At 44.6% G+C, this 11,371-nt stretch overlaps 1 long non-coding RNA gene across 1 annotated transcript; it reads left to right on the top strand.

Moving 5' to 3' along the window:
• The first annotated feature begins 368 nt into the window (after nucleotides 1-368).
• On the top strand, nucleotides 369-2,039 carry LOC133235924 (uncharacterized). Its single transcript, XR_009732694.1, has 3 exons — nucleotides 369-494; nucleotides 593-709; nucleotides 1,918-2,039. It is a non-coding gene; the product is annotated as an uncharacterized LOC133235924 (long non-coding RNA).
• The last annotated feature ends 9,332 nt before the right edge of the window (nucleotides 2,040-11,371 follow it).

Raw genomic sequence — 11,371 nt, forward strand, 5'->3', positions numbered from 1 at the left:
CACCTGTCCCAAGGAACCCTTCCCGGCCACCTGAGACGAAGCAGTGTCTGTCCCCCGACACCCGCGTCAGGGTCCTATCGTGTTGCCTTGTTTTATTTTCTCCAAGCACGTAACCCCCTCTGAAATTGTCTTATTTACTGATTTCCTTCTTCATTTCCTTCCTTCCTTCACCTTATTTCCCTTGGAGGTTAACCGCACACTTTGCACAAGGCTGGGAACAGAGTAGGTGCTTAACCTATTCTGGTTGAATGAATAAATGAATGGATTTAGCACGGAAATAGGAGCTACTCAAGGAGATTCACTTTTGAAGGTTTCCTGTCAGGGGACTGGGAGACTTTGCTAATTCCTGGGATTCCACTGGAACCAGTGAACATTTGAGCCTTCAGGGAATAACTGCTTCCTATTACAGGATGAGCTGAGATCCAGTGCAGGTGGCAAGAAAACCCAGCACACACTTGCTTAAATGATCAAACTAGTGGTGGATTAGGTATCAGGTAAGGATTGATCCAGCATCTCAGTTGTGTGACCAAGGACCCAGTGTTTTCCAAGCCTCTTCTCTGCCTCCAAGGCACTGCCTTCATCTTTGATCTAGGTTCTCAGGTGGCTGCAGCATTAATGGGGGCCACGTAGTTTCATGACGCCATTTACTGGAAGACATACCTCTTCCAGCCAGAAAGCAAAAGCCCTGGACTTCTCTGATTGGCTCATGGTAAGTGATATGTTTACCTTTGAGGTAAACACAGGACTGAACTAGTTCTGTGCTGATTGCCCCTGGTCTGGGCTATGGCTTTGGGAATCAGGGACCAGCTCTGGAGGGGGAGGTAAAGTCAAGGCTGTTACCCAAATGAAGAGGCCTGGAGGGGATGCCAGAGGGACAGTCTTGATGTCCCTTCTTCCCAGGGAACAGAAGCCACCTGGCCAGGGTAAGAGGAAGAGGCAACTCTAGAACCCAGGTCTGAGGGGACAGTGAGCTTGTGAGACTGTGTGAGGCAGAAGGGAGAGGGGCACTGTGTGGATCGGCCCCCCTCGGATGCCCCTGCCTCAACCATCGCTCCTTCTTTGGAGGGAGATGGCAACGGGGGAGTTGTCTGGACAGGAGCCTGTGAGACATGAAAATCCAGGCTGGTGTCATCCACTTCATCTTCTCAGGAGCTGAGAATGAATTCTGCTTTCAGGCTGGAGGGGCCCCTACGCTGAGCCCTTGCTTTCCCATTGACAGCCCCTGTGATGAGGACACTACCCTCTCTGGCTCCCCATTGGACAAGAACTGCCACTCCAGGTCCCCGTAGCTATGGGCTCTGGCCTGAAATGCACATGGGCTGCTGGGGTGAATGGGGACTCGGGGGTGTCAGGGCTGGGGCTGGGGGTGCTGCAGAGACCATGTTCAGAGAAAATCTGCCCCTGAGCAGCTCTGCTCTCTCTTTATGGAGCTAGGCTCTGCATCCTTGTTCTCAGGCCTGGTTTTCTGCTTCACAGAGTGGGTCCCTCCTGTTCACCCCATGAGTTAAAACTGGAGGCTCACCCCAACATCTTGCTAGTCCTCCTGGTTTTCCTCACCCTCAGGCACGGTGGTGTCTTCAGCCCGTTCTCCTTCTCCCCACCTCAGGCTCTTCTGTCCATGGAATTGTCCAGGCCAGAATACTGGAGAGGGTAGCCTTTCCCTTCTCCAAGGGATCTTCCCAATCCAGGGATTGAACCCAGGTCTCCTGCATTGCAGGTGGATTCTTTACCACCTGAGCCACCAGGGAAGTCCACCTCAGGCTTCCATCACCCTGAATTCTAAAAAATCAGTGATTATAATTCATGGACATCACATAGAATATTCCAGGTGCTGAGCTGAGTGCTTTATGAGCATCATCACACTCATCCACATGACATATCTGTGATGTGATCTATGTGCTATATGCTCCGCCACAGGCTTTGGAGAGAACTGCTAACACAAACTCATTCTCGCCCCCCTGGAGCTTCCGTTTTCCCTGGGGAAAACAGACGTCAGCCAAAGAACAAAGGAAAAAAATTACAAAAGATTCCAGCTTCTGGTCCAGGCCTTCAGAGAAGATTCTAAATTGAACTGTCATATGACCCACAATCCCATTAAAAATATCATCCATCTAGGCTCCCTCCTTTCTGCGTCGGTTAGGCACTCACTGTTCCTTCTCAGGTCAAGGGTACATGCCAGAAAGCAAAGAGGGGATTAATTGAGCACCTTTTGCCTGCCAAGACGATCTCATCTCGTTCTGTCCCCATAACTGTGCACACGAGGTGATCATTACTTTTTCCACGTTTTGAGCAAGGAGGTCAGGGCTCTTAGCTTAGGGCGGAGGTCACAAGGCACCTGCTCCGGGTCTCTTGGCCACCCAGTGAGGGCCTGGCGGACAGTGACATCTTTTCTCCACCTCCATCAGAAGAGGTTCTTGCTCTGCTCAGGACACTGTTTTCATGATAACAACAATAACCATGGCAGCAGCAGAAATGGCACAGTTACATTTCCTTGCAGAGTCCACCACGTGACTGTCAATGTGCAAAGTATTTTGCTTGTATGATGTCATTTCATTTGTACAGGAAATTGGCAAGGCAGGTAGTGACCCCAATTCACACACAAAGCAATGGGTTCATGGGAATGAGCAAGAAGCCCAAGTGTACCCCGTGAGTCAGGACTTGAACCCATATTTGTCTGGTCCTTGACCTAGTGAGTGTGCCATTGATTCAAACAGTGGAGGCACAGCCATTCATACACAGTGAGAACAGAAGCCAGGAGGCAGGGGAATAAGGACGCTGACTGGGATGGGAGATTGTGAGCCCCTGAGAGCAGATGGGTAGGGCAACTCCCTGGGATCCGACTGTGGCCTTTAGGTCCAGGTGCCCCTAAGTTTCCAGGGACATCCCCAGAGTCTAAAACACTCCTCTGCCTGACATTTTTCTTTGCTTAAATTACACTGAGTGCTTTTATGTTGTTTGCCAAGAGCCCGGACTCAGACAGCAAAGAAACCTGCTTATTAAAAACACACACACAAAAAAAACTGCTTAAAAAAAGCAACAATTCCAACAATGAGTATCTCTTGCTCAGAAAGCCCTCATCAAATAAGAGGAACAAGGCTTTTGCAAACCTAAATGGAAATCAAACCCACAATCTGAGCACACACTTGTTTGACAAGTGATAATTAACTGCTGACAATATAATTTCAGTTTGGATGCAAATGTGTTTTTCATTAGAAAGTAATCAAAGAGATGCCTGTGTCTGGGAGTCCAGCCTCCAACAGGGGGAGCTCAGCTCTTCTGATGAAAGGTTTGGGGACTGGCATTGAGAACCCACTGTTCCTGGCCAGGTGGGCATGGATCCCCAAAGTGGCACTGATCTCCAGGACAACTTCCAGAAGGCAGCTCAGTAAGCCCCTGTCACTAAAGATCCGGTACCCTTGGGGCATCTAGTGATCCTTTGGTCATCTCTGATCCCAAATGTGCCTAGAGCTGCCTTGCAGGGGTTGAGAGCTGGCCCTTTTCTCTAGTCAACTCAACTCCACTGGATCTCAGTTTCCTCATCTGTAACATGGGAATAATAATGATACTTACATCGTGAGCTTATTGTGAGGTTTAAATAAGTTAATACAGGAAACTGTGCCTGGTACGCAGAATCTCTCAATAGGTACTAGTAGCTAAGATACATACTCATTAATTCAGATGATAGACTCACAGGTCCCAACACTTTCATAATCATGAGTAACACCAGGTGCAGAGCCAGGCTTTGCTTCCTGGCCTCGAGATCTGACTCCTCTGAGCACAGATCTCTCAGTTCCCCGGTAGGTGTTGTCCCAACTCACTGCTCCTGGAACATTCTATACCCTTGAACATCTCCAACTTTTGCACCTGCTGTGTTCTCTGCCTGAGAAGCTTTTCCCTCTACTTTCCACCTAGTGGAATTTAATCTTTGAAGGCCCAACACAAATATCTTCTTCTTGATGACACCTGGAGCCTGGATCTATTTGACCTGACTCTGAACACAGAGTAGGGGCTCTTTATGCACTTATCAGGCTCCCAGTATGTGCTTGGCTTGGCACATCTGGATGCCTGTCTCTCCAGTTAATCTTCATAGCAACACTGTAAGATGATTTATATTATTCCCATTTTATGGATGAAGAAACTGAGGCTCAGAGATGAGAAATTATATATAACTGCTCAAAGTTATATATCTAATAAATACCAGAGCCTGGGCTATTGACACAGACCTAAGCTGTGTCCTTTCCACTTTAGCTCATATGAATCCACTTGAATCCTTTCCTAAAAATAGCAGGATGTGGTGCTTCCTGAACTCACACTCATATTTGTCACTGATCCAGGCCTCAGACACAAAAGTACGTACTTCTACGCACATAAGCCCAGACACACACAGGTTGAGGAACAAAATGCCAAACAGATCTAAGTGGACATTTGCATTTTGCCAAGGATATTAGTAAGCACATCCACTGTATTCCAAATCTGTCCACACCCCAGCCCATGTGCTCAGTCCTGACCCATGTATCTGTCCACACCCCAGCCCATGTGCTGAGTCCTGACCCATGTATCTGTCCACACCCCAGCTCTGCGTGCTGAATCCTGACCTGTATATCTGTCTCCTGAACACTTGGACCTGGATGACCCATGAGATCCTCAGATACAGTGAATCCAGATGGGCTTTGAGTGAGCAAGGCAGGGGATGGACCTAACACAGAGATTGGGCTCTAAATTCTGCCCATGAAAACCTTTTCTCTACAAACTCGAGGGACAATTGACCAAATATAGCAAGAGGGCAAGGGGCATCCCCAGGAGGTAGAAAGAAACTGACAACCAGGTGGCAAGTGTGTGAACTGGTAATCTACTGCCATGTTTCAGGGTTGGGGATGAACAGCCACCAGCCAAGGGATTGGGTTTAATCCTTCCAGGAATAGGAAATGATGTTTTGGGTACAATGCAGAAGCTGCATAAAGCTGTGACCTTCAGGGGGCTGAATCTCAGAGAGAGCATATAAGAGAAAAAGAATCCATTCCTGACAACTGGGAAACAATATGGGAGATTGTCAGTTTCTGCCTGGACTTTGAGAGAAATGAGAAATTGCTTGGGTGACTATAGGCCTGTGCTTTGCTTGGGCTTATAGCTTTACTTTATATTGCAGGTATTGTTTGCAAACCCCCAAATGTGAGTAGAAAAGTAAAAAAAAAAATCTAAAAACAAAAATGATAATTTTTGCAATTAAAAAATTCTCAAACCATGGACTGGATAGTGGATTAGGTAGAACTGTGGAAGAAGTCAGTTATGTGGAGTGTAGACAAGAGGAAATTACCCTGAATGCACACAGAAAGAAATAGAGATTGGAGAAGAGGTTTAGAGATGGGAAGGAGAGATTGAGAAGTTTCAAAAATTTTTATTAGAAGTTACAGAACATCAAAATAGAATTTGGAAAATTAATACTCAAATCAGTAAGGACCATGACTTCTACAGAATGTCTGAAAGACTTGAATTCATAGTTTCAAGAAGAAATTGAGCAAGTGCAAATAAATACATAGAGCTTCCATGTAAAAAGCCTGGAAATGGTCATTTCCATGTTTACAATAAGCAGCTGGACAAGTGGAAAATCAACTTTTCTTGGCTCCATCAGAAAACAGGTTGCAGAGCAAACTGCTACCCTGAAATCTGGAGACATGTGAATCCAGAAAGTCACAGATAAGACCTGCCTGCCTGTAGCAGAAGCTGCTAGAGTCATAAACAGGTAGGAACACTTAAATGACAATTCTGTCAAATAGCTGGAGACTGAATGTGAAGGTGAGAAACTCCTTGGACGCCACAGTCCTGGGGGCACGCAAGGTTTCATGGTGTTTCTCTCCAGGAATTCCACCAGACTGTCATGATGCAACTCCAAGAAGATACCTTCTTGGTTCTGGCAGAAAGAAAGGAAGAGTAATCTTTGTGAAATACCCAGATCCTCTCCATAACAAAGGCCTACTGTTCAAGAGGAAAGACTTAACTAGAGCCTTTCTCCAGCAGCATGAAGGGAGGGCCTTCTTCTCACTGCAGCCTCCGTTAGCCTTCCTTTCACCTAACTGGCACTGGGGGAAGCATATAAGAACGTCACAGGCCGCAGACACAGCTCCACTCAAAGACTGAGGTTTAATTGGAAGATTATAAACACCTCACCTCCCTTATCACCAAACAGGGTTTTCAATACAAATAATAATGGATTAGATTTGAAAGAGCTGCCAAGCAGACTCTCTCTGGGGTTCAGGGAAGCCTGAAGTCAAGAGGGGGAGGTTAAGACAAGGATACTAGAGGAATTTTAAGCCCTCGACACCTGCAGTTATAGCAAACACTAAATACAACTCAACTCCTTGCCAGACTAACATAAATCCTCACACTAGAGGTCTACTTACTTCAGTTTCTATTACTCATTGCAAAATGTCCAGCTTCCAACAACAACAACAAAAATTACAAGGAATGCCAAAAGGTAAGACGAAAGAAATGAAAAGACAAAGCAAACATCAGAACCTCAGCCAGACATGACACAGACCTGAATTAAAAGAACTACAACCCAGCAAATTCTATTCTCATCTATTTACTATACGTTTGCCAAAAGAAATGGAAAAGATTGTTCAGAGCAGCCCTATTCATAAAAACTCCAAACTGGAAACTGCCTATTAAAGGCAGAATGGAAAAATAAAATATAATATTAAACAAACTCAAACAATACGCACCATGAATGAATATTACAATTATATGTTGAGAGAAAAAAGGGCACATAGTATATTATTATATACAGTTAAAAAACAGGCTATTAGAAGTTAGGACAGTGGTTATGGCTGGTGGAGGTATAGTAACTGGAAGGGATTATTAGGGGGCTTGTCAGTTTGTAGTAATGTTTTATGTATACTTTGTGAAAATTCATTAGCTGAAGACTTATGTGGAGAAGGAAATGGCAACCCACTCCAGTATTCTTGCATGGAAAATCCCATGGACAGAGGAGCCTGGGGGGCATCTGTAAAAGGGTCAGACACGACTGAGCACACACTTATGATTTGAACATTCTTCTGTCTGTATATTATGTACCAATACAACATTTGCACTAAAAAAGCAACCAGAGAAAAGACCTGATTACCCATCAAAGAAAGACAATTAGACTGACAACAGACTTTTCAGCAGCAACCATAGAGACCAGGAAACAGTGGAATGATATTTTCAATGCCAAGAGAAAGAACTATCAAAAATTATCTAAACTATCTAAATACCCAAAAAGCATTTACACTAGTGTTTAAAATTGAGGAAGATAGTGGTTGAAGTGGGAAACAACACTCATCAGTTTTCTCTTAAAACTATTTCCATATTGATGTGGTGATGGGATTCAACTGTATTTTAAAAATTTCAATCACTTTTGATAAATGGCAAATTTGAAGAAATAAAAGAATATTTAAAATAAAAAAAGGATAAAGATATTTTCAGACAAAGTCTGAGAGATATTACAAGGTTTTTCTGAGAGGACAGATAAATGACACACTTCAGGGAAGACAGTGTTATGAAAAGGAAGGAGCAGATCACAGGTACAGTGCTGAGCAGAGAAACCGTGAGCTCACATTGATCTTGTCACACAAAAGCATTAACAAGTGAAAGTTGTGTAACTAATTTGTGGTGTAAAGGAGGGTGGAAACGTAACAGCAAGAATGGAGAAGTGATGAAAATTGATGTATGCAAAGCTCTGTGCATTGTTCAGAGCACAGGAAGAGATATTGATTTACTTTAGACAGTGTTAAGTCAAGTGTGCTTATTAAAATGTAAAGATTAACCAATAAAGAAGATAAATGGAATGAACAATTTCCAAATCAGTAGAGGAAAAATAGATGGTATAAAAGCTTGATTGATATGATGGCAGAAAATGAGCCAAAATGAAAAAAAAAAAAAAAGGCAGAGGAAATCCTTGTAAGTTGAAAGGACAAAGAAGGCAGAAATCAGACTCTGCCATTCACATCTGATTGTGACTTTGTGCAAACGAGTTAATGGTGAGGGGAGAGTGATGCCCCTTTGCAGCTGTCATGGAGACACGATGAGACTCTGCGGGGCCTGCCCTCAGTGCAGGGGCAAGGGGCTATCCTCCACCTCTTTGCAACCAAGGACTCTGTGTAAGAAATGGATCTTATGGGCAACACACTGTGGGCATCTTCACTTTTCTTTTGATGATAAAGCTTTCTGCAGTCAAGCTTTATTTTATCAGAAGAATAAGAGATTATCAAACTAGCTGTGCAGTCTATCAAGAAGAGTTCCAAAGAGATAAAGAGGCAGGAAGCCTCTCTCCCAAGACAACCTTGGCTTTATCTTCATTCTTCACTTGGTTGGTAATAGCAGCAACCATGGTTTGAACGTTTGCCATGTCCCAGGTGTTGCTGTTTTACCCATGTTCTTTCATTTAAATTTGCCTTTAAACTTGTGAAAGAGGCATGACCATCCACTTCAGAAATGAGGAGATGGAGGCTGGAAGGTGAAGTAAAATCTGTCCAAGGACATGGCTGAGCTAAGGTCATCCAGGTCTGTCTGACTCTGAAGCCCCCGATTCTCTTGCTTCTTAACTATCCAGAAACCCCCAGTCAACTATTAAAGAATTGACCCTAATCAGGAGTTAGAGCATCATATGGAGCAGACATTTAAAAATGTTCATGTTTAATTATTGATCTTTCTCATAGGAGCCTCCTCTGTCTATTTTTCTTCTCTTTTTAGAACTTCTTCCTCTAAGAGCAATTTGTAATAATCAAGGACAATTTGGAGACTGTAGCAGACTTAAGAAGAGGAGCCCCAGCTACCTGTCTGGTTGCCTGTGTCTTTGGAGGTGTTCTTGGATATCTCAAACCTAATGTGAGCAGGACTGTCTTGATCCTGCTTCAGGGGCAACTGCTAGGGCTCCCCCTGTGAGCCTGGACTTGCTGTGAGAGAGCAGAGGGTGTGGAAGAGTCCAACTGGAACAGTTCCTCTGGGCAGAGCCCGTGGAGGTGACCAGCTGTGAAGGTCACTTGGTCAGTGCCCAACATCACTGACACAGAGATGGGAGATAAGTAGGTCATGGAACTTACGGAGGATCCTACAGACAAGATTGCCCAAGGCAACTTGTGACCATTCTCCCTGGCCTACCAAAAGACTGCCTCCAGATCCTTGTTCTTCCTGAGCATGGAGATGGGCCCTGCTCAGTGGAGGGATTGCTTGGTTATACAGAGCTGATCTTGCACTCTGCCTCAGAGATCTACCCCCTCCTCCTCAGAATAAAGACCGTATCCTCAGTGTGGGCATCAAGGCCCTTTATGACTCATGGGGACTCCCTCTTCTGCTTTATCTTCCTCTGTCTTAACACACACACACACACACAGACACACACACACGCTACATCCATCGGCTGCTTATGATCCCTACCTCTCACACACACATTCTTGCCATCTTCCCAGAATGCCCCCCTTTCCCACCTGTTTGCCAGGCAAGTACCCCATTCTCTTCCTCCATGACTGGGCTTTTGTTTCTGCCATGCCTCTGAACTCAAGTGTCTTTCTCTGTGTCTCTAGAGCATCATGTGTTTAGCCCATCAGAGCACCCACTCTTGGGTGAGGTGTGTTTTAGGATTCCTTTTTCCCCCCTAGACAGTGGGCTGCTTGAGGGCACAGAGTAGACACTGAACATCCATTTGCTGAGAGATCGAAGTGAATGTGGTGACTCAGTGGCACTGGCCTTCCTCTCTTAGTGAGGGGTAGAGGCATTCACATCAGTCTCAGTCCAGGACCTGGCCCAGAAAGAGTGCTCAATGAGTGTTCACTGAATGAATCAACAGATTATACAGATCTGCCCATTGCAGACCAGACTTAGCTAGTGATCGTACAATCAGAATCACTGAGTAGCCCTGTAATACTATTCTGAGTCTTCTCCAAGTTAGACTGGTCTTTTCTAGCTCTGATCTTACCCACCCCCAAAGCACTCTCCCCACCGCCCAACAACACACACCAGGCCAGTTTCATCAGGTCCAATTAGAAGAGGCTGCCTGTCACCTAGAGGGGTTAATGAGCAGAGAAACAAGGTGAGTTAGGTGGGGTCAAATCCAGAGAAAAGGCTCATTAAACCTGCAGGTGGGTGCCGATCTATGTCAATTTTAGAAACAGAGAAGACAGTTTAGAATGAGCAAAATAATTAGGAAGTGGGCTTCTGGAAGCGGGAAGAAATTCTAGAATGATTGATGATAGAGTGGATAGCCAGCATCCAGTGTCATTGATGGAATATTGGGGACATTCAAGTCCACTGTCAAGGGACCTGTTCTTCCTGACACTCTCTCCTCTAGGTGCTCATGGGGGACTCGACAGGTCTCCAGTCTCTGTCCCTGTGGGGGGTCAGATCCACAGGCTGACCTCTTGTCAATACCAGCACTGGGTCAGGGTCAATATGGGGACCCCAACTATACAAAAAAAAGTCTTAATGACCTGGATAACCATGATAGTGTGGTCACTCACCTGGAGTCAGACATTCTGGCGTATGAAGCCAAGCAGGCCTTAGGAAGCATTACTACAAACAAAGCTAGTGGATGTGATGGAATTCCAGCTGAGCTATTTAAAATCCTAAAAGATGGTGCAGTCAAAGTGCTGCACTCAATATGTCAGCAAATTTGGAAAACTCAGCAGTGGCCACAGGACTGGAAAATGTGTTTTCATTCCAATCCCAAAGAAGGGCAGTGCCAAAAATTGTTCAAACTACCAGACAATTGCACTCATTTCACATACTAGTAAGATAATTCTCAAAATCCTTCAAGTTAGGCTTCAGCAGAATGTAACTGAGAACATCCAGATGTACAAGCTGGGTTTAGAAAAGGCAGAGGAACCGGAGATCAAATTGCCAACATTCGCGGAATCGCAGAGAAAGCAAGAGAATTCCAGAAAAACATCTACTTCTGCTTCATTAACTACACTAAAGCCTTTGACTGTATGGATCACAACAAATTGTGGAAAATTCTTAAAGAGATGGGAATACCAGACCACCGTACCTGTCTCTTGAGAAACGTGTATTTGGGTCAAGAAGCAACAGTTAGAACCTTACTGGAACAACTGACTGGTTCAAAATTGGGATATATACAGGATTGATTAAATATACAACAAGGCTGTATATTGTCACCCTGTTTATTTACATGAAGATTACATCATGCAAAATGCTGAGCTGGATGAATCACAAACTGCAATCGAGATTTCTGGGAGAAATATCAACAACCTCAGATATGTAGATGATATCATTCTAATGGCAGAAACTGAAGAGGAACTAAAGAGCCTCTTGATGAGGGTGGAAGAGAAGAATAAAAGAGCTGGCTTTCACTCAACATTCAGAGAGCTAAGATCATGGCATC

Source organism: Bos javanicus, chromosome 2, assembly GCF_032452875.1.
Source record: "Bos javanicus breed banteng chromosome 2, ARS-OSU_banteng_1.0, whole genome shotgun sequence".
Taxonomy (NCBI): domain Eukaryota; kingdom Metazoa; phylum Chordata; class Mammalia; order Artiodactyla; family Bovidae; genus Bos; species Bos javanicus.